Here is a 23,859-nt window from a genome sequence, read left to right on the forward strand (position 1 = left end):
TATATGCAGAGTACATCATGAGAAACGCTGGGCTGGAAGAAGCACAAGCTGGAATCAACGTTGCCGGGAGAAATACCAATAACGTCAGATATGCAGATAACACCACCCTTATGGCAGAAAGTGAAGAACTAAAGAGCCTCTTGATGAAAGTGAAAGAGGAGAGTGAAAAAGTTGGCTTAAAGCTCAACATTCAGAAAACTGAGATCATGGCATCTGGTCGCAGCACTTCGTGGGAAATAGATGGAGAAACAGTGGAAACAGTGACAGACTTTATTTTGGGGGGCTCCAAATTCACTGCAGATGGTGATTGCAGCCATGAAATTGAAAGACACTTACTCCTTGGAAGGAAAGTTATGACCAACCTAGACAGCATATTAAAAAGCAGAGATATTATTTTGCCAACAAAGGTCCGTCTAGTCAAGGCTATGTTTTTTCCAGTAGTCATGTATGGAGGTGAGAGTTGGACTATAAGAAAGCTGAGAGCAGAAGAATTGCTGCTTTTGAGCTGTGGTGTTGGAGAAGACTCTTGAGAGTCCCTTGGACTGCAAGGAAATCCAACCAGTCCATCCTAAAGGAGAGCAGTCCTGGGTGCTCATTGGAAGGATTGATGCTGAAGCTGAAAGTCCAATACTTTGGCCACCTCATGCGAAGAGTTGACTCACTGGCAAAGACCCTGATGCTGGGAGGGATTGGGGGCAGGGGGAGAAGGGGACGACAGAAGATGAAATGGCTGGATGGAGTCATCGACTCGATGGACATGAGTTTGTGTAAACTCCAGGAGTTGATGATGGACAGGGAGGCTCGGTGTGCTGCGATTCATGCGGTCGCAGAGTCGGACACGACTGAGCGACTGAACTGATTGACTGACTACACCACATCACTTCAAGCTTTCCTCCACAGTCATCCTTCCCTCTGACTCTCTTCTGATTCCTTCCATTTGTAAGGACACTTGTGAGTATACTGACTCTCCCTGGATAATCTATGATAATCTCCTCATCTAAATGTCCTTGACCTAACTGAATCTGCAAAATCCCGTTTCCATGCATGTAAACATAATCAGAGGTTCCAGGGATTATAATCTGGGCTCCACTCATTGGAGATATTTCTTGGGAGATGCTCATCAAATTCAACGTCTGATGGGTGCACATCATACAGACAGGACACTTGAACATTTCATTATATTCTTAACATCTTTAAAGCTACCTTTGAAACCAACAATAAAGTTAACAAGATAATTAATTTTCAGAAATTTCCAATTTTTTACATGAAGTTATCTTTCATTTCAGTCTCTCAGTTGTGTCTGACTCTGTGTGACCCCATGAACCACAGCACACCAGGCCGCCCTGTCCATCACCATCTCCCGGAGATTACCCAAACTCATGTCCATTGAGTCAGTGATGCCATCCAACCATCTCATCCTCTGTCGTCCCCTTCTCCTCCTGCCCTCAATCTTTCCCAGGACCAGGGTCTTTTCCAATGAGTCAGTTCTTCGCATCAGGTGGCCAAAGTATTGGAGTTTCAGCTTCAACATCAGTCCTTGCAATGAACACCCAGAACTGATCTCCTTCAGGATGGACTGGTTGGATCTCCTTGCAGTCCAAGGGACTCTCAAGAGTCTTCTCCAACACCATAGTTCAAAAACATCAATTCTTCTGTACTCAGCTTTCTTTGTAGTCCAACTCTCACATCCATATATGACTACTGGGAAAACCATAGCCTTGACTAGACGGACCTTTGTTGACAAAGTAATGTCTCTGCTTTTTAATATGCTGTCTAGGTTGGTTATAACTTTCCTTCCAAGGAGTAAATATATAACCACTTAACTCACTGCTACCAAACTACTTTATTATCTCTGCTGATATGAAGCAGAAGACAAAATTTAAAAATTATCTAGGGTATTTATCATTTTCAAAATGTATTTTTATTCTCTTCATTCACAAGATGCCTCTTCTAGACCCTATAAAAATATAAATAAGCAGTATTTATTAAATGGTTGAATCATATATTAATCACATATTAATAAGCACAGGGACTCCTGGAGTAAGCAGATTTTCAATAACTGGTGAAGATTTAAATAAATGTATCCATGTAAATTATTTAATATAATAAAATTTTATAATAATATAATCAAATTTTAGGATTCCCCCCCGAAAACGAAAATTAAAGCATGGTTATCTCCTTTATTCAAAATCCGATCATCCTGCTACTTAATGAGACGACACCATAAGATAATAATTAACAGGAAATAAGAGTCAGTTGTCAGTAACATGTGCCCAATATAGCTAACACCCACTACCACTAAGTCTCATCCCATCCAACGATGTGAGGATCTCTGCACAGCACACAACACACATTTCCTTCTCTAACTTCCAAGTCAGTGCTGAGGGATGCAGAGGAAGAGAAATAAGACCCCTGGTAACAGAGATTCAAGGGACTCGGTTTCTGTTCAAAGTCAGAAGAGGACACTGCCCTGGCAGGAATGCTTCATCAAAGGAAAAACACACAGGCTGTTTTGTTTCTTTGTTTGTTTGTTTTAGAATTATGTTTTATTTGAAGGAATTTCTGAGGATGTAAACCCAGAAGACAGCCTCTCAGCTCTGAGGGACTGCTTGTAAGAGGTAAGGGAGGGTCCAGGGTAAATAGGAATTTTGCAAAAAATATTCGCAACAAAAACCAGGTCCCTAGACTATTTGCCTTAAGTATTCCCCCTTGCAGTTAGGTATAATGGCTACTGACAAGTACATTTTCTGATGCCTGGGAGGTATTTAGTAGATAGGATGTAGCTTAGGCTTTTTGTTTGCTTGTTTTTCCCCAAAATCTACTCTCAGAGCCAAAATATGTGTCCTCAGAAAACTTGATTCTCTGCTCAGCCACCAGTATAACGCAGAATCAATTAAGTTCTCTAATAGAGCAACAAGGAGGTTTTGACCAAGTACTCTGTGGTATCCATGCTCAGCAATAACCAACGGATAGACAAGCACCAGGAGTACAGAGAGAGCAAGCTGGTTTGCAGACACTGGACATCTTCTTTTACAGAAATATAAATCAAATATTTTAAATATGCAAGGCCTCCTTGCTTCCAGGCATTTCTAGTAACAGATTCAACACGAAAAGCTATTGTATCATCTCAAAGAGATTTTCTACACTTAGTTAAATTTACCTTGAATATCAAATTGTTTCCTATGCCTAATTTAAGTCAGCAACTCAGAATTACTTTTTTAATATTATCAGCTAACTAATATAACCTACCAAAATTAATAACATGGTGAAATTAAAAAAAAAAAAAATGACAGTCTGGGTGTGGTAGGCATAATCATGGCCCCCTAAAGAAGTATATGGACTAAGTCCTGGCCCTGAGACTATGATACCTTCATGGCAGGAGAAACTTTGCAGATGTCACTGAGATGGGAAGATTATCCAGGTGGCCTCTGGTGTAATTCCAAAGGTCCTTATAAGTGAAACAGGCATAAGGGGAAGAGAACAGGAGGAGAAGAAAATATGACAACCAAAGCCAAGGTCAGAATGATGAGATTGCTGACTTTGAAATTAGAAAGAGACCTTGAGCCGAGGAAGCCTCTGAAAACTGGAAAAGGCAAGGAACTAAACACTTCCCTAGAGTCTTCAGAAAGGCCTGTAGAGACTTTGGTTTTAACCACACAAGACTATTTCAGATGTCTGAACTTTAGAACTGTAAGGTAATACAGTGGTTGTTTTAAGACACTAAGATTGTAGTAATTTGTTCCAGCAACAATAGAGCTAATACAATGGGCAAACTATCCTTTTAGTAAATTATATTTTAACACAGCTCTAAGATTTCCCCACTGATTATATGGCACAAGATCTATCTTTCTATTTCTCAGTGTTAAGTACTGTCTCATCTTTTCTAGTAGGACATCAGTTTGGCTGCTCACTGGGACCATGGGTGTGATCCATTTGGAAATCCTTAGGATCAGGTATTGCACTGGATCTTTTTTTTTTTAATCTATTTTTTTTATTAGTTGGAGGCTAATTACTTCACAACATTTCAGTGAGTTTTGTCATACGTTGACACGAATCAGCCATAGAGTTACACGTATTCCCCATCCCGATACCCCCTCCCACCTCCCTCTCCACCCGACTCCTCTGGGTCCTCCCAGTGCACCAGGCCCGAGCACTTGACTCATGCATCCCACCTGGCTGGTGATCTGTTTCACCATAGATAATATACATGCTGTTCTTTCAAAACATCCCACCCTCACCTTCTCCCACAGAGTTCAAAAGTCTGTTCTGTACTTCTGTGTCTCTTTTTCTGTTTTGCATATAGGGCCATCGTTACCATCTTTCTAAATTCCGTATATATGTGTTAGTATACTGTAATGTTCTTTATCTTCCTGGCTTACTTCACTCTGTATAATGGGCTCCAGTTTCATCCATCTCATTAGAACTGATTCAAATGAATTCTTTTTAATGGCTGAGTAATATTCCATGGTGTATATGTACCACAGCTTCCTTATCCATTCATCTGCTGATGGGCATCTTGGTTGCTTCCATGTCCTGGCTATTATAAACAGTGCTGCGATGAACATTGGGGTGCACGTGTCTCTTTCAGATCTGGTTTCTTCAGTGTGTAAGCCCAGAAGTGGGATTGCTGGGTCATATGACAGTTCTATTTCCAGTTTTTTAAGAAATCTCCACACTGTTCTCCATAGTGGCTGTACTAGTTTGCATTCCCACCAACAGTGTAAGAGGGTTCCCTTTTCTCCACACCCTCTCCAGCATTTATTGCTTGTAGACTTTTGGATAGCAGCCATCCTGACTGGCGTGTAATGGTACCTCATTGTGGTTTTGATTTGCATTTCTCTGATAATGAGTGATGTTGAGCATCTTTTCATGTGTTTGTTAGCCATCTGTATGTCTTCTTTGGAAAAATGTCTGTTTAGTTCTTTGGCCCATTTTATGATTGGGTCATTTATTTTTCTGGAATTGAGCTTCAGGAGTTGCTTGTATATTTTTGAGATTAATCCTTTATCTGTTTCTTCATTTGCTATTATTTTCTCCCAATCTGAGGGCTGTCTTTTCACCTTACTTATAGTTTCCTTTGTAGTGCAGAAGGTTTTAAGTTTCATTAGGTGCCATTTGTTTAGTTTTGCTTTTATTTCCAATATTCGGGGAGGTGGGTCATAGAGGATCTTGCTGAGATTTATGTCGGAGAGGGTTTTGCCTATGTTCTCCTCTAGGAGTTTTATAGTTTCTGGTCTTATATTTAGATCTTTAATCCATTTTGAGTTTATTTTTGTGTATGGTGTTAGAAAGTGTTTTAGTTTCATTCTTTTACAAGTGGTTGACCAGTTTTCCCAGCACCACTTGTTAAAGAGGTTGTCTTTTTTCCATTGTATATCCTTGCCTTCTTTGTCAAAGATAAGGTGTCCATAGGATCGTGGATTTATCTCTGGGCTTTCTATTCTGTTCCATTGATCTATATTTCTGTCTTTGTGCCAGTACCATACTGTCTTGATGACTGTGGCTTTGTAGTAGAGTCTGAAGTCAGGCAGGTTGATTCCTCCAGTTCCATTCTTCTTTCTCAAGATTACTTTGGCTATTCGAGGTTTTTTGTATTTCCATACAAATGCACTAGATGTTAATGCTCCTCATTCAGCTTAGCAACCTGTCTGCTAAATTTCACTGGAAATGTAGCAAGCTCACTGAGTTCCATTGCAAAAACCAGTAGTATGCATGCTTGGTAAGCTGCTTCAGTCATGTCTGACTCTTTGTGATCCCCCATACTGTAGCCCACCAGGCTCCTCTGTCCATGGGATTCTCTAGGCAAGAATACTGGAGTGGATTGCCATTCCCTTCTTCAGGGGATCTACCTGACACACGGATCGAACCTGTGTCTCTTAAACATCTGCATTGGCAGGCAGTTTCTTTACTACTAGCAAGTGGGTAGCCATTCCTTTCTTTGGGATCTTTCTGACCCAGAGATCCAATCTGGATCTCCCACACTGCAGGTAGATTCTTTACTTTCTGAACCACCAGGGAAGCCCAAAAGATAGCAGTAGATGATATAAGCTCTCATGCAATTGCAACTGCATTATTCTCACCAAATACAGCCTGATGGATATGACAGTGTTACATGAAACACATTAATTACTGAAATTATATTTGTCAGAGCAATAAATATCTACCTTTGATGCTAGAGAATATATGATTTGAAGCAAAAACTTTAATACACCTTATGTTAATTATTTACAAGGATTCACAAACACTGTGCTCTAAATGAACATATAAATATATACATGTAGTCGCATGGAGACATATATGCAGTGAGAGAGGTCTGTAGATTATAATGATTTGGGAGGATGCTTCTACACAACTAATACGCCTTAAAATTTCATCTTCCATATGCGGTTCATTTTGGAAAGCTATCACTTCCATTGAAATGACTTTTCTTTTGTCTATCCCTCCTGCAATATTATAAAATGCTCAAAGACAAAGGTCACATTTTATTTGTCTTATTTGTCATGGCACTATATATCATAATGGCTATTAGATGGGTCAATAAACTAGTGGATGAAGTTAGAGAACTTCCATAATATAAATGCCTAGGCAGTAAATCAAGAAGATGCTAAGGACAGAGAATTATTTAATCTGCTAGTGGTTTTAAAAAAGGTCTCAATCCCATAGTTCACTTGTCAACAAGTGAGCATCAAGAGAGACAGGTTGTCCACAGTTTCAGATCTAATTTTTGCCTTTTGTTCCCAGTTAAGGCAGTCTTTCTGTTGCTTACTTAAACTGATTTCTCATAAATAAAAATGACTCAAGGACTAACTATTATGTGTGATTCTGTAGGCACACACATAATATACATAATCTTTGTGTGTATACAGGTGTATACACACACACACACACACACACACACATATATACACCTATAATGTGTGTGTGTGTGTTTGTGTGTGTGTGTATAATTATATACATCCTGGGAATCCCTAATGTCTTCATTGCATCACACCCTGCAGTTTAGTTTCCAGCATCCAACCATTTGACTGGTTTTTCACAACGTTCCTCTCAAAGTTTATATTTATTAGCTTGTCTTATTTCTTGACCTATATACCTATTTCTTTTAGTAGTCAAAATATTTCTAATCTGTTTTAAGAATTCTTTCAAGTCATCATAGCCTCTAACAAAAACATAAGATCACAGTGCCCATTTTATTCTGCAAGTAGAATTCCATAATACATTCTCAGGATGTGGTATCAGTAATTCTTCTCTCTTTCTAGAATCCTTTCAGAGTCAAAATTCATTACTTGTGCAGGTTTAGGTTATACATCTCACGGCCACAGAAGCACTGTTCATATCACAGTCCTCAGAGACTGGCATACTATTTATTGTCACAATTAGTGAATGGTGACTAAGCATCTTAAAGAATGGACAACTAATCCCACGATGCACAAAGGTGGCATGCTGGCTAGTGGGTGCTGCTTATAATCTGATTATCACTGACTCAGAAAGGGCAAACTTCAGCCTTCAAGCCTGATGTAAAAACAGAAACCAAAGTTGCTTTAGTGAGGTAAAAACTTAGCTGAACAAGATATAGGCATCGATTGTTTTCAGTCATTGTACAATGGACAGAAGAAACAGGGAACCTTGAGAGAAAGGAAACAAGATTAGCACATGAGGACCCATGTTCTGCTTGGCTGCGTTATTGAATCATGGGCACTGGAAGAGGGAGTCCAAGCAAATCCTCCAGGTCTTGCTGAGTTGAGGATACAGAAACCATGGAGGAGCATGCTGAGATTGCACAGCAAAGTTGCAGACAAAGAAGTACAAGGGGAAAAAGCTTCAGAAACGTGCTCGGGGTACTCTTGCATTTTTGCTGAGAACTAATCAGTCTATGTATAGAGTTCAAGTTCGTGAGGCTGAACAAAGGATAGTCCGTAACTTGTAAGCTGAACAATCCCAGAGATCAGAGAAAGTAGAAAGACATTTGATCAGGCCACTGAGGGTCCCTGGTGATAATCCACTGGGTCATGCATTACTACTAGAGCTAAACTCTATCTGGAGTGAAGCCTACTCTAGGCCAACCATAACAAAGCTTAACAAGAGGCCTTAAAGAGATCAAGCAGATCTGCTAGTAGCTTAAACTGCTGCCAGATGAAAGGACAGACTCTTTCAAGGAAAACAACAGTGCAGACATGACTCCAACATAAAAGTACTGAGCATGGCAAGAAGCAAGACAACATGAGCCACAATCAGGAGTAAATCAGACAACTGAAACAAATTCAGAAACGAGAAGGGTTTTCTCTGGGAACTCAGGAAAAAGGATGTTATTGGAGCTCTTATACCAATATTTAACTATTTTGATATTGAACATAATAAACTAGCAAGCAATAAAAAACAAAGTGCAAAAGACTCTCCTTAGTATACAATAAGAAAAAATAGGATTTAAGAAATATGTATGCATGATCTTCTGTGCAAAAGATATTAATACGCAGGAAATGTAATTTTGAAACCTTTGAGACAGTTCACCCTCAGAGCCCAGCTGGAAATGAAACATGACAGAAGAGGAAGAAATGACACTTTGTTGAGTATATTTTGAGCTATGACTCTTAGAATGGTGATAATGTTTCCCATAGTCTCAAGCGATTAAAACCTGTCAGAATACGGTATATACAAAATAAAATTCAAAAGGTAACAAACTTGACTCTATTACAAAATGATAAATATAATCACATTGATTAGACTGGGGCAGAAAAAACCAGCCAAAGAAGTCTTAAACACACACACAAATTGACTGTATCTGTAAGGCTAAAGACAAAAAAGAACTGTGTGAACAATATTAGACTCCAGTTTGTAAATGTGCTTTTCACAAGGTTATGAGTTTGTAGATATGAAATTACTTTGTGTGTGTGCTAGGATTGAGCAAAAAGTAAATATATGGTGGATAATGAAAGCCTGGGCGTCTACTCTCAGAAAATAGTTATTGATACAAATGAGGGAAAAGGGAAGGCCAGAATGAATGCTGTAGTGTTAGACTAGGGGGAAAAGCATATGGTATGTTTTTAGTACTCAGACAAGTAGATAAATGTAGAAACATAGATGTATATGAGTGTATGAGTTGATATATATATATATTTCCTACCTCCTCCAGCAAAAGGGCCTAGAAGCAATACCACTGAAGTAACAATGAGAATATTGTTCCTAATTAGAGGAGTCAAGATCCTTGGAGAAACATTTGGCATCAGGATCGGGCAAGGAAAATGTAAGATGAGTCGGGGATATTTTGATGCCAGAAAGTAAGAAAGTGCTCCCAGAATGATGATGGAGATTTTTGAAGAAGACACAAAACCCAACCCGAAGGAGCTCTCATAGCCAAATCTGGGAAATTTTGAGCTGTAAAATAATAAAGATAGTTAGATTTATAACCTCGAGAAGAAGATAAGATATCCACGAGTCCATACTAATATAAATAATTGAATATGTCAACAAAAAAGGGGAAGAATCACAAGGGCCAGCTCTTTCTTACAGTAAAACTTTCATCACTGAATATAGAAGGAGTAAAGAAAATAGAAAATCATTCATTTTCAGTAATAATCATCACAAGGCAGAACCTTTGAGAAATATTAAAATCAGTGTGACACAGGCACATTGAGAAGCTGTCTGCACAGTGTGAAGCATCTCCCACAATACGCGTCATTATGAAATGGCACACTTACAGTGGAGGTGCCGCCTTAGCCACGTGATCACATTGAATGCTACTCGTCACAAGATACATCAAAGACATGGAGTTTCTTATATGATGCGCTGAGCAGGTCATAACATCCATTCTGTGGTGTTTTTTTACCAAAAAAATATTTAATTTTAATGTAATTGTGAGAAAACGCCAGAAGAATTAAAGTTGAGAGATATTCTACAAAAATAAATGACCTGCCCAATTTTGGTACTCTTTTTTTTTTTTTTTTCATTTTTCAAATGTCTGAATAAGACTAAGGAACTGTCAGAAGACATGGTGACATGACAACTAAATGAAATGAGAGAACCTAATTTATATTATGGACCAGAAAAAGGACATTAGTAGGATATATAGAAGAATACTCTATCATTTGGCAGGATGCAAAGTGTTGCAGAATAACCCATGAGTCAAAGGAAAAAGAAAAGCACAAGGGAAATTGGAAAATAGTTTTAGAAAATGAAAATATAATAAAAATTGTGTGGTGCAGCTAAAATATTTCTTACGGGAAAATGTATAGATTTAATATTCTTATATTGAACATATAGAATCTATTATCTTAAGATAATAGATTAAGGTTCTACCTTAAGAAGCTAAAAAATGAAGCATAAAGTAAACCCAAATTAAGTATAAGGAAGAACATTTTAAAAGATAAGAGCATCCTTGGTGGCTCAGATCATGGAGAAAATTAACAGAAACATAAATCGGTAATTTGAAGGAAAAAAATGAATCTGAAAAATGTCTGGCTAGATTTATCAAGAAGAAAATGGAAAAGTCACAGATTTTAGCTATCAGGAATGAAACAGAAAGAATATAACTACAGAACCTACAGACATTAATCTGATAATAGGGATGTTATGAAATCTTTAGGCAAGTACATTTGGCAGACTAGATGACATGCCAAATTCTTTGTAAAACCCTAGTTTTTAACTACTAAGAATATTTGAATTTTACTTTAAAAGTTCCCTACAAATAAAATTCTAGACTACATAATTTCTCTGATGAGTTCTGCTCAACTTTAAGGAAGTAGAGCAATAATCCCAAACAAAATGTTTTGGAAAATAGAAGTGAAAGAAACACTTCCTAACTGATGTTACAGGGCCAGTATTACTCTGTTAAACCAAGACAAAGACATTTATAAGCAATCAAACTGCAGACTAATATTCTTTATAAACATAGATCAAAACTCCCTTAAAACATAATAACAAATTGAGCTTGAGAATATGTAAAATGAGCAACTGGAGTTTCTAATAGAATTGCAAGGTTGAATAATAGCTCATAAAAATCAATTTTGTTCACCTTATTCATTATTTGAACAGAAAAATTATATGATCAGTTCAACAGATGTAAGAAAAAATTAAAACACTTAAACACTCAATATGTTAAAATTATCTAGCTAAAAATAGAAAGTAAGTTCCTCAGCCTAATAAAGAGCATGTCTAAAAACCCTGTGCCAAGCATTTAGTGCTGAAAGAATTAATGATTTCCCCCTGAAATTGGAGATAAGGCAAGGATGTTCTTATCACTTATTTGACTAAAGGCCTTGAGCAGTAAGACTAGACAAAAAATAGAAAATGTATCGACTATACAGGAAAGAGCGGTAAAACTATATCTACTACAATATAGAGGAATAAACTAGTGATATGTCCAACAGTATGAATGAATCTCAAAAACTTTCTAACTACAAAACGCTAAGCACAAAACAGTCCAGTCTATTTATATGAAAGTTCCTAAGAGACAAATCTAATTCAGAGTAACAGAATGGTGTTGGAGATAGGAAAGATAACTGGGAAGGGGTATAAGGGAAAGTTTTGGAGTGAAGGAAATAACATCTTGTTTGTTCCAGGAGCTACCTGGATAATTACATCTGTCAAAATTCACCAAGCTATACACTTAAAAGAGTAATATTTATTTTATGTAAATTACATTTCAATAGAGTTGATTTTTTTTTTTTAAAGTGTTTCCCAGGGTGACCAAAATAGGGAGAAAAAGAAGAAAAGTGTTTTGAGATAGCTACTAGGAGCTTGCTTTTTGCAGCAACTCTGCTTTCCAGCAGGCTGTGGTCTTTAAGGATACTGTCTGGCCCGAGTGTGCTGCCAGCGCTTCAGCACCAAAGGCTTCTGCCTCCTTAGAGGCAGGAGTGGGTAGAGTATCCTGGGGAGGGTAGAGGTATATTAGGGCTCCAAATGTACATTCTCTTTCCAAAGTATGTTTATTAAGCCAACAAAAACAAACCAGAAAGCTAAGTAAGTCCAAAGCATCTTCTCATACAATTTTGTAACGAATTAAGTGAAAATTTCAACCAGTGAAATTTGGCTTATATAGTTCTTCCCCTAACAGGATTAACTTTTGGATTGCGGGCCAAACCTCGTATCACTTGTTTCCTCTTTTCTCTCCTTCCTGCTGTCTTTCCTTCTTCCCTTCCCTGTCTTCCTTTCTCATCTTCTTCCTTCTTTGCGTCCTTCCTCTCCTACTCTTTCTTCCTTACTCTTTTTCTTCATGGTTTTGTTTGCCATACATTAGGAAAAATAGAACTGGGCTGTAAAGTTTTAAGAAGGGGTTCCCGGCAGGCTCATTCTTGCCCCCATGTGATCCCTGTAGTTGGCACTATTTCCTCACTGGCACTTTCGTACTTGAGTAATTAACGTTTGAAGGAAAAGCCTGATCTGTTTTTGTCATGGACTATGTTCCAAGGTATTTTACTGGAAACACAGCAGGACTGCTATAGTGTGTAAAACATTAGGAATCTAAAACTATTCCTTTCCCAATTTTGCCCTAGTAGCAACTATGCACCCTGATTAAATTATGACTCTTATTTGAAATACTAATGTGCATAACTAAGAAATAGGATGCCTAATGATTGTCATTCTGATCTCAAAAAGTTACTGAATATGAGAGAAGTGATCAAGGGAAGCTTTGTGAAATGCTCAGAAGCATACAATGAAACCAGATTCATCATCCTGCCATTTAGAATTTTAATGTTTCAACTGTTTTTAATACTGTTTAATATAAAAATTAACCTATTTAGAATCTATGGAATATGATTAATTGCTTTGTTTAAGAAGAAATTATAAGTCATCTGTGAAGTGTTCAGTTACACTGTATGTGTATCCCCTAAATTTATACATTAAAGTCCTAAATCCCATGGTGATGATATCTGAATGTATGGACATAGGCAGGGAATTAGGTTAGGATGAGATCATGGGGGATGGGGTAAGACCCTCATGGTGGAATTAGTGTCCTTATAAGAAGAGCTCTCTCTTTCCTCCATGTGAAGACACAGTGAGAAAGTAGCCATCTGCAGTCCAGAGAGACTTCTCACCAGACACCTACCCTTCCAGTACCCTCAGCTCAGACTTCCAGCCTCCAGAACTGTGAGAAATATATTTCTGTTGTTTAATCCACCCAGTCTATGGTGTTTTAACAGTTTGAGTGGACGAATATAAGTGATGATAGAGACCATCATTTCCTTTTGACCTTAAATATGAATATATAAAACTAAATTTTTATATAATTTTATATAATTACATGAATATGTATGTAATGACATTATACATATCTTTTGACAAGATCGTGCTTATATTATAAACAATTTTGCCTCTGATTTTAACAACCAACACAATATAGATGTTTTCTCGTGTTAATAAATATTGCCTGATATTCTCTTTCACTGCTTGCATGACATGTCATCATAAAGATTGTCAGGTTCTTTTAAGCCATGCTTTTGGCTATCTAGATTATATCTGACTTTCCATTACTATATGGTATTATGTTATGAATCAACTTAGTAGTTAAGTTTTTGTCTAAACATGTGATTGTTTCCTCACACTAGAATATCAGAGTTGATTCACTTTTAAAATTATCACAGCACATACCAAATACATATCAAAAATATTATACTTATTTGTACTTCAAACAATTAGTTCATAAACGTGACTATCTCACTGAATTTTACAATGTCTAGTTCCCTGCAGCTGAATGTCAAAGGAGAGAGTGCATAAATGTCCCATCGGCCCTGAGCACCATCCGCACTTACTTTTCCTGTCTCATCCACCCTCAACAGTACCCAACACTATTCCTCAATTTTCATTACTAAGAGGATGAGTGAAAACTGTGTGCTCTTTTATTGTACTATTATTACAAATGAAGGCACAGATAAGAGTGAAAAGTCATTCCTATCTTTATGTTTAGATTTCTTCCTCTATAATTTTTTATAAATTTTAATCAATTTTCATTTCTTAAGAGTTTTAAAATTGCCACTTGAAAGGTTAAAAGTCTTTTGCAGAGAAATGATTAATGTTATTATTAAAACTAGGCAAAACATTCACAAATTTGTAGCAGATGAATAATAAATATTATTAATCTACAGGGTTTTGTGAATAGTTTTTCCCAATTTGTCACTTTGACTTTTAGCTTTTTCTTGTACACAAGTTACAACCAGGTGTTTTTGTAAGGTGGAGTTCAACTTACCTGTGACTGTGACTTCTTTTCTGCCCAGAAGAGAGAGCAGAAACCATACCTCAATTCTAGGGTACCACTGTCATTTTTGTTTCCTCTACATCTTTCTGCCATCACACTGTGAACAAGTGAAGTAAACATTGAGGCTCCAAACTCACTTAAAACTATATAGATCATTTTAAACAATTAAACAAGGAGATTCGTTAAGGAGGGTAAATGATCAGAAAGTAAGTGTTTGCCAGAGGAGACAAATGGGAAAGGAAGCACAAAAAAGAACAACTAAAACACTGTCATCATTTTGGGGGCACAATTAAATCTGAAAATTAGCAAGACAGCGAGAACTTAACTTACATTTTGGAAGTTTATAATGATAAGTAAAAAACTGATCGACAGTCTGTGGTGTGACATAGTTTTCTCTCTGGTGTCTTCAATGCCTGTAGTTTCATATTTGAGTGATAAAAGGTTGGAAATTATAGTGCTACTACTGGTATTTGTTAATGAACCTTTAAATTGGCCATCACTGTTATAGCCTGTTTATGTTGGCTTGGCTGTGGTGGCTCTTTTATTGAAATAGATAACACAGTTAATTTACTTCAATCTTCTAAAATATTTGGATTTTATCCAAAGAAAATGACTGTCAGAAATAATGCCAGATTTGGGACCAGCAACAGGAAAACTCTACACATATCACCAACCAAAAGTGCCAGTTGTAAAAGGAGGGGGAAATTGTTGTAAGGGAGAAAGTGAAAGTCGCTCAGCCCTGTTCGATTCTCTGTGGCCCACCATGGACTGCTGGAGTGGGTAGCCTTTCCCTTCCCCAGGGGATCTTATCTTCCCAACCCAGGGATTGAACCCAGGTCTCCTGCATTGCAGGCAGATTCTTTGCCAACTGAGCTATCAGGTGAGGGAGGGGGCACATGCATATCACTCACATGGCTAAGAGAAAAAGAAATCAAATTAATACAAAATTGGTGTCAGACCTAATGAACAACACAGGTTGCTTCCACCACTATGCCAATCTTTGGTCTTGTGAGGGGTTGATGATGTTTTTCAGAAAAATCTTTTTTTCACTTTGTGCCTACTCAAATGTCATACCATATTGACCACTGTATAAGAAGCATGTTTTCCATATAAAAAGCTTATGGTGCATTGCAACCACTAGATACATCCTAGACTTAACAGTAAAAAGCAAACATTCTCATAGACTATGAGACATAAAGCAAAATTATATTTCCCATGCCCGAAAGATTTTGAATTTGAGATGCTTTCTGATAATTTTCATTTTCAAAAACTACTGTCAGTTTTAGCCGTTGACTTTTTTGCCATTAACTTCTAAGTAAGAAGGTGAAGCAAAGGTGGTGTTGACTTAGTTTAGAACAGGGCTTAATAAAATGTCATATATTTGCCATTGTTTGCCCTGATAGCTGAATGTTTGTTTTCAAGGTTAATCAAAATAGAAAATAACTTTTTACAAAGACATCAGAATAAAAGAAAGTAAACCTAGTTCTCATTGTTTTATATAAAAGACATTGTTTTATCTTCTGATATGAAGCATAAAATGTAGAGAGCCAAAACTTTTTAAGGATTAAATTTTTATTTTTGCTTTTATATACATATCTCCATGTATATATATTGAATTATTTGATACTTTATCTTCTTTGAAGGTGAATTGATTTTGATTGCTTAAAGTCTAGTTTCTCTATCAATTTCTTAAAGAGGAGAAAGTCTCTATCAAAATCTTTATTTTTCCAATTATCTGTTTCTTTAATCCTGTTCATTTTTGCTTCATATTTTTAAACTTTATTCTTAAGCACATAGTTATGATAATTTTGTCTTCCTAATGAAATGAGTTATCATTGTGAAATCTCTATTTTTAGGAATACAATTTGTGTTAAGGTCAGTTTTATCTATTATTAACACTGCCACTACAGCCTTCTTTTCTTACTCTTGGCGTGCTAAATATATTTCTCCTCATTAGCCATTTACTAAGTAAATCTCTTATTAACAGGGCTGTGCTTATCTTAGAATTGCAGCACTTTTCTATGTATTATTACTTAAACTGTATCTGTTATATGACTTATTGTTGGGTCTTTTATCCATTTGGACAGTTTTTAATTTGGGTGTTTAGTTTCTTAGTGTTTAATATAATTATTGATATGATTCAATTTAGATCTGCCATGCAGTTTTTTCATTTATCCCCCTTTTTTTGTTACTCTGTTCCCCCTTTTCTCATTTGTTTCTGATTTTTGAATACGTAAAAAATTTTATTTTACCTACTTTCTTAATAACTATAGTTTTTTCCCTTTCTTTTTTTCTTAACTTGATGGATTACAGTGCACATATTTAGTTTTTTCCTAACCAACATAGAGTTAAAATTGGACCACTTCATGTAAATTGTAGACACAGTACAACTACATATATAAATGAGCCTAAACAGATGATAAATTCAATGAACTCCATTTTTTACTGTAAAAGTATATAAAGAGAAATACAGTTTTCCATTTACCCTTATTTTTACCATTTCTTTCTGAGGATCCAATTTGAATTTGGTATCATTTCTTCAGCCTGAATGAATCATTTTAGCTTGATTTAGCATTTCTTAAGATGTCAGTCTGCTGTTATTTTTTATTCACATATTTCAAACTTCTCTTACTGAATTTAGAATTATTATAGCTTCTTGATAAATTGGCCTCTTTATTAATATATAACGTCTCTCTTGGTCCTGGCATTTTTCCTTGTTCTGAGGTCAACTTGGTTTGATAGAATATGAGCACTCCAGCTTTCATCTAAGTGGTGTTTTCATATTATAACTTTTTCCATTCTTTAACATTTATATTTTAATACTTAAAGTGGGTTTCCTGTAGACAACATGTATATATAGGTTTTGGTTTTCATCCAATCTGACAATATTGACTTTTAATTGGGGTATTTGGGCCAGTGCTATCCAATGAAAATAAAATGTGAGCCACAAATATTAGTCACATATATGTAATTTTTAAAAAATTTAGTAGACACACCAAAAAGGGTTAAAATACTCTTTCAATACTTTGCTTTATTTATTCAAATATATCCAAAAATATTCTCATTTAAACAATCAATGTAAAAATATATTACTGACTATTTTACATTAGATTAACTCATACTAAGTTTTTGATAGCCAATGCATGTTTTATACTCATACCACATTTCAATTTGGCCTAAACATATATGTCCCTAATACCTAAATGTGACTTTGGCATTGGATGACACAATATATTCAGTGTGGCTATCAATAAGACTGAAGTTAAAGCTATTTTCTATTTGTTCCATCTCATCTTTCTCTTATCAAATATTTCTGCATTTTTATATTAATGATGTTATGAGATTAATTATATGATTCTATTGTATCTTTACTCTTAGTTAGCTCACCTTGTTCCTTTTTCTTATTAGTAATCGCTTTAGAGTTTACCATATTCATCTTTAACTTATCACAGTCTAAATTAAGATTATGTTATTATCACTTCAAATACAGTATAAAAATCTTATAAGAGTGTAACTCCATATTCACTTTTCCTCTTTGGTTGTATTGTTGTCATATGTTTTATTTCTGCTAATTCTATAAACGAAACCATGCATTATTACTTCTTAATAATAAATGTCAAGTATATTTGTTAATAATGACAAGGAAATGATCTGCTACAGAAATTTTTTAAAGTGAGAACATATATCTTCTTTAAATATTTGAATGTTTATTTAAATATTTTGGAGAAGGAAATGGTAACCCTCTCCAGTATTCTTGCCTGGAGAATCTCCATCGACAGAGGAGCCTGCCAGGCTGCAGACCATGGGGTTGCAGAGTCAGACATGACTTAGCAACTGAACAGCATTCAAATATTTACCATTTCCAGCACTCTCACTCTTTTTGCAGATTCAAATATACGTTTGGTACCAATTAACTTCTGTTTGAATATTTTCCTTAAGTATTACTTTTAGTATGAATCTTCTTAATTCTCACAAGTTTTTTTTTGGTCTGAAACATATTTTTGCCTGTAAGTTTGAAGAATATTGTGATACATGCAATAATTCTAGGTCAAGAAATATTTTTCATTTAGCATCTTAAAGATCTTATGCCACTGTCTTCTGGTTTTATAGTTTCTGAAGTCTGCTTTCATTTTGATGTATATTTTTCTCTTTGTCATGTGTCTTTTTTCTCTACCTTCTTTTAAGATTTTCTTAGTGTCTCTGGTTTTCAGTGATTTTATTATAAACCTTAGTGTTGGTTTCATTACCACCATTGTGCTTTTGTTATTATTTAAATTATTGAATTTATGTGTCTGTCAGTCATCAAATTTATAAACTTTTCATGACTATTTCATCACATTTCTTTCCTGCCTCATTATTTTTTCTTCTTCTAGGACTCCAGTTACTAATGTGTTATAATACTTGATAATATCCCTCTAATAGTGAAATTTATTTTCATCTTTTTCTATGACTTTTTAACATACTTTTCATTAGCATGCCTTTAAATGTAATGAGGTTGCCTGTGACTTATATACTTATAATAACATTCAGTGTATTTTTTTAAGTATATGTTGTACTTTTAATCTCTAGAAAATCTATCTGAATTTTGTTTACAACTTCATTATGATTATTGTGTCTAAGATCTCATCATGTTCAGGTTTTCTTTTATATCCTTTATAGAGAAGTTCTAATGTTTATCTCAGCTACCTTTTAAATTAGCACACTATATAGAGTCAGTAAGTTTCTAGAAAAAAGTGAGCAGAAAGTACAAAAATTCCAATGTATACTCAATTTCCCCTAAACTAGACAGTTTTCCCCATGTTTAGTATCTCAGAGTAGTGTGGCAAATTTTTTGCAATTGATAAGCCTATACATACACATTATCATTCGCTAAAGTGTACAGATTACAGTAGCCTTCATTCAGTAGCCTTCATTCTTTGTGTGTATATTTCTATGGGTTTTGACAAGTGCATAATGTCAGGTCTCCACCATTACAGTGTAACATACAGATAGCTTCCCAGGCCTTTGTGCCACCTGCTCATCCCTCACTCCCAGCACCCTAATCCCTGGCAACCACTGGTCACTATTTTTCTTAGTTAATTTGACTAGAGGTTCATCAACTTCGTTGATACTTTCCAAGAGCTAGCTTTTGGTTTTGCCACCTTTATTGATTTCTGTTTTAAATTTCACTGATTTCTACCCTAATTTTTTATTATTCGTTTGTTCTTACTTTGGATTTAATTTGCTATTTTTCTAGTTTTCTCACCTTGGGTGACACAGAAATGAAGAGGTGTTTCTGAAGTTGGTTATTTCCCTTTCCCCACATCAAAGGTAAAATGGGGCTGGAGTTTGATATTTCCCTTCTCCTAAGTCAGATAGGCTTTATTAAAATACAAGTCAGTCAGATTTTGGTAAAATAGTAACTTTAGAGGGTATTCTTTGTTAAGGATAATAGGATGCTTTTGGAATATTTCAGAATGCTGCATTCTTCTCACACTGTGGGAATCATGAGGACATCTCTCTCTAATGTTCATCCTCAAAAGCTAGTGGGACTATTGGGGGTAAAACTCTCATAAGCATGAGACAACTTGTATGACTGGCCTGCCTGGAGTCTCTTAACATTCAAGCTTATCCAAACAGAACTTCCAACAATTCAGCAGTTGCTGTTTAAGTATTTCTAACAGACTTCTGCTCTTAGACTTTTGCTCCTAGTGAAGAAAACACTTTGACTTGCAGTATATGAATCTGTCTCCAGTTGGGGCAGTAGTTTGCCCTGTGACCTTCAATTCTCTGATGTATATCATATATCTAAAAATGATTGCTGATTTTTACTTTGTTCATCTTTTTCTTTTTCTGAAAATGAAGTGAAATTTCTAAGATTTCTATACTGTAGACCATAAACTGGAAGTTGTCCCAGCTTTCCAAACTCTTCATTTGTTAATTCCTTTATGTGCTATTTCTGCATTTATTTCTATCAAATTATATTTCTCCTGATTAAAATCTGTATTTTTCTGTTCCTTTGATTGCCTAGTAATTTTTGACTAGATGCTGGACACTGTGTATTTCATATTGTACAATAAAGGACTTTTTTTTTTATATATATACCTTTAAAGAGCACTGTATTTTCACCAGGCAGACAGTTAGGTTACATGTGGGTCATATTAATTTTTCAAAACTTTCTTTTTAACTTTTTAAACATGTTAAAAAAGGTTAAAAAGGAAAGTGGCTTCCCTGGTAGCTCAGGCAGTAAAGAACTGCTTGCAATGGGGGAGACCTAAGATTGATCCCTGGGTTGGGAAGATCATCCCCTGGAGGAGGGCATGGCAACCCACTCCAGTATTCTTGTCTGCAGAATCCCATGGACTGGTAGGCTACAGTCCATAGGGTTGCAAAGAGTTGGACACGACTGAAGCGATGAAGCAGGCACACACAGAGAATTTTAAGGCTAACTTACTTTCACTTGCTTTCACTGCTAAGACCTGATGTATCATGAGGTCTTTCCACTTTGACTTCAAGAACAGAAATTACTTCCATCTTATGTGAACTCAAAAAACTTGTCACTCCTGGCCTTTCCCAGGTTCTTTCTCTAATTTCAGAGTTTCCCCTAATGTTTGTGTAGATCAGTACTTAACCAAAGACTCAAGGTGACCCTTCTGCAATTTTCCAGAACTTTCTCATTATGCAGCCCCCTCCACTCTCATATTCTGCCCCACATTCACTGTTCATTCCACTTCAGCCTTCCAGAGCTTTTATCTCTGCTTCCTTTACCCTGATTACCTGGCTCCACTTGGGATCCCCATCCCTGTGCTGTCCTTCCAATCATTAAGCTGTAATGTTGGTACAACCACATCATGTGCCTCTGCTCTTAGAGATTATCACTCTTCTAAGGGATTCTGGCCCACGGGAGTAGATTTAATGGTCACCTGAGTTAAATTCACCCATTCCAGTCCATTTTAGCTCACTGATTCCTGAAGTATTGATGTTCACTCTTGCCATCTCCTGTTTCACCACTTCCAACTTGCCTTGATTCATGGATCTAACATTCCAGGTTCCTATACAATATTGCTCTTACAGCCTCAGACCTTTCTTTCATCACCAGTCCCATCCACAACTGGGTGTTGTTTTTGCTTTGGCTGCATCCCTTCATTCTTTTTGGAGATATAGCTCCACCGATCAGCAGTAGCATACTGGGCACCTACCAACCTGGGGAGTTCATCTTTCAGTGTCCTGTCTTTCTGCCTTTTCAGTTATCATATACAAAACAGGGCTTCCTCGTGGCTCAGTGGTAAAGAATCCACCTGCCAATGCAGGCGATGGAGATTTGATCCCTGGGTCAGGAAGGTTCCATGGAGAAGGAAATGGCAACCCACTCCAGTATTCTTGTCTGGGAAATCTCATGTATAGAGGAGCCTGGTGGGCTAACGTCCATTGGGTCGCTAAGAGTTGGACACAACTGAGAGATTAAATGACAACAACAACAATATACAAGACAACTGAGGAGAAGTGTCATTAAATCAACACTTCCCCCTAATGCGTAGTAAACTATCTAAAAATGGATACATATTGTCTTTAATAATTTTAGTTCAGTGATGAGAACTATTTTTTAATGATCGATACATAGGTCTATATTGTTAGAATGGAGATAGGCGAATTTGCATCATGAACCCACAGACCTTCTTGGGTTGAAAAATGAAAGTGTTAGTTGCTCAGTCATGTCCCACTCTTTGCGTTCCCATGGACTGTAGCCTGGCAGGCTCCTGTGTCCATAGAATTCTGCAGGCAAAAACATTGGAGTGGGTTGTGACATAACCAAATCCAGTTTGCCCTGGATGCTTTATAGTGTACTCAAATATCCATGCTCAAATTTCCCCATCATGGAAAAATAACAAAGCCAGTGAAAGAAAATTTACTAAAGGTAGAAGGAAACCATAAGTTTCTAATACAGTTGGGAAGATATCCAATGATGTATCAGTGATGCAGTGCATCACAGGATACAACAAAGATGCGACAGTGATCTTAAACTTTAGATATAGGAAACTGAAATTTACTCCAGTTTATAATTCCTCAGAGTAGAATCCCAACCTGGAGAAAAGCTTTGTGAGAAATCTCAAAGAGCTGTATCACTATAGGCAGAATTAAGGACAAGTTTAATAACTTACTTTTAGTTGTGTTGTCAATGGGTTTTGATACAGGGAAGACTGGGAGGACAAATAACTCTCCTGTTCAAGGATTCACTGCACATCTGCATAAGGCAGCATTCTGTAATCAAAAAAAAAAAGTTGATAAGCAATTTCAGACTCAGATTCAGCTAAGACTTGAAATGGACATTCTTCCATATTTGATTCAGAGCAGCCTTGTTTCTTAAGCTCATCTTTTTTTCATTTATAAATCTATAGAAAATAAAATAAATGAAATAAAAACATTCACTACTTAACTAACATTGTCTATTTGGTTGAGTGGGGTTATCATCTCACATATTTCTATTTCCCTAGGCTTTGTGTCCTTATCTTGAGTAATATCTTTGTCACACATTTCTAGCGTATCAAGCATGAGATCTGCAAACCAACATTTCTAGAGAAATATAAGCAATTTACCAGAATTCACAGTCAGTTACCAAACTCTGTATGCCTGGTTTGTGTAGTATTGATGAATTTACACTCTCTTTGGCTTATATAAAACTGAGAATGAGGATGAACGATATTGTATATATTAATAACCAAACATTAAAACAAAATAGACTTATTGTAGATCAAGACTGCCTCCTCCCCTCAGCCTACGATAGCAGATGCAGTTTCTATATAGAGAACATAGTTTTAAAATCTTATCTCAAATGTCCAAGTCTAACTCTTGAGAAAGATAGGTTTGGCACTAAGAGTAATAGCATTTTTTTAACATCCAATATCTTGTCTCATCAATTATTTTAGTAAAGTTTGCTCTGCAACTGTATTCTCTTCATTCCCAAAATGTCACTGGCAGACTGTAATACAGTTCCTGAACCTTGATTCAAAGCTGGGCAGAAATCTCATGAAAGCTATTTTTTTCCCCCTATAATGTGTAACATGTGGGTTTCTTGGCTTACAAAGAGACTTCAAGAAGGCATGATTCTTTAATAATATACCATAGAGAAAATGTTACTTAAAGTAAGCTTTAAGATAAAAATAATCTAATTATGTAATTATGGATAGAGAAAGAGCTCTCTGTGGTTAGCCTGGATCCAACTATGATAATATGATTTTCATGAAATTGGCACAGTTGACAACTGAGACTGCAAATGTTAGATTGCTCATCATTGGTGGGCTTTCTGTAAGATTTTAATCATGAACAGGCAATGACTACATCAAATACCACTTAAGTTTGAAATCAAACAGACTGTTTCCTATATTAAGTACAATTTAAGGAGACATCACCTTTGATTCATATGTAAATATCTGGCAAAAATCCTTAAGCTACTTGTTGACCCATTTTTCATCTTTGGTAGATGGGAGCATAGTTTGCCAATATAAGAAGCTACTGAATCGCATTGACTTAGGGATCCAATCCAAATCCAGAAGATACTTTAGTTTTTGATATTGTTTACATTTAGCAAAGCACAATTCCCAGTTTCTACCAGGGAAAAAAAAAGGACTTACAGCCCTCTCTATAACAAAGAAACATAAACTACTCAAAAGATTTAGGGAGCCAAAAAAGAGGGG

General features: G+C 36.2%; 1 long non-coding RNA gene across 1 annotated transcript in view; it reads right to left on the reverse strand.

Annotated features, from left to right (window-relative positions):
- LOC136155173 (uncharacterized) overlaps positions 1-22,433 on the reverse strand; it is a 36,560-nt gene extending 14,127 nt beyond the window's left edge. The window contains exons 1-2 of the long non-coding RNA XR_010660705.1: positions 22,327-22,433; positions 14,180-14,285 (exon numbers count right to left, since the gene is read on the reverse strand). This is a non-coding gene — a long non-coding RNA (uncharacterized lncRNA). The remainder of the gene's footprint in view (positions 1-14,179; positions 14,286-22,326) is intronic.
- Between the last annotated feature and the right edge of the window lie 1,426 nt (positions 22,434-23,859).

This window comes from Muntiacus reevesi, unplaced genomic scaffold (assembly GCF_963930625.1).
Source record: "Muntiacus reevesi unplaced genomic scaffold, mMunRee1.1 SCAFFOLD_152, whole genome shotgun sequence".
In the NCBI taxonomy this organism is placed as follows: domain Eukaryota; kingdom Metazoa; phylum Chordata; class Mammalia; order Artiodactyla; family Cervidae; genus Muntiacus; species Muntiacus reevesi.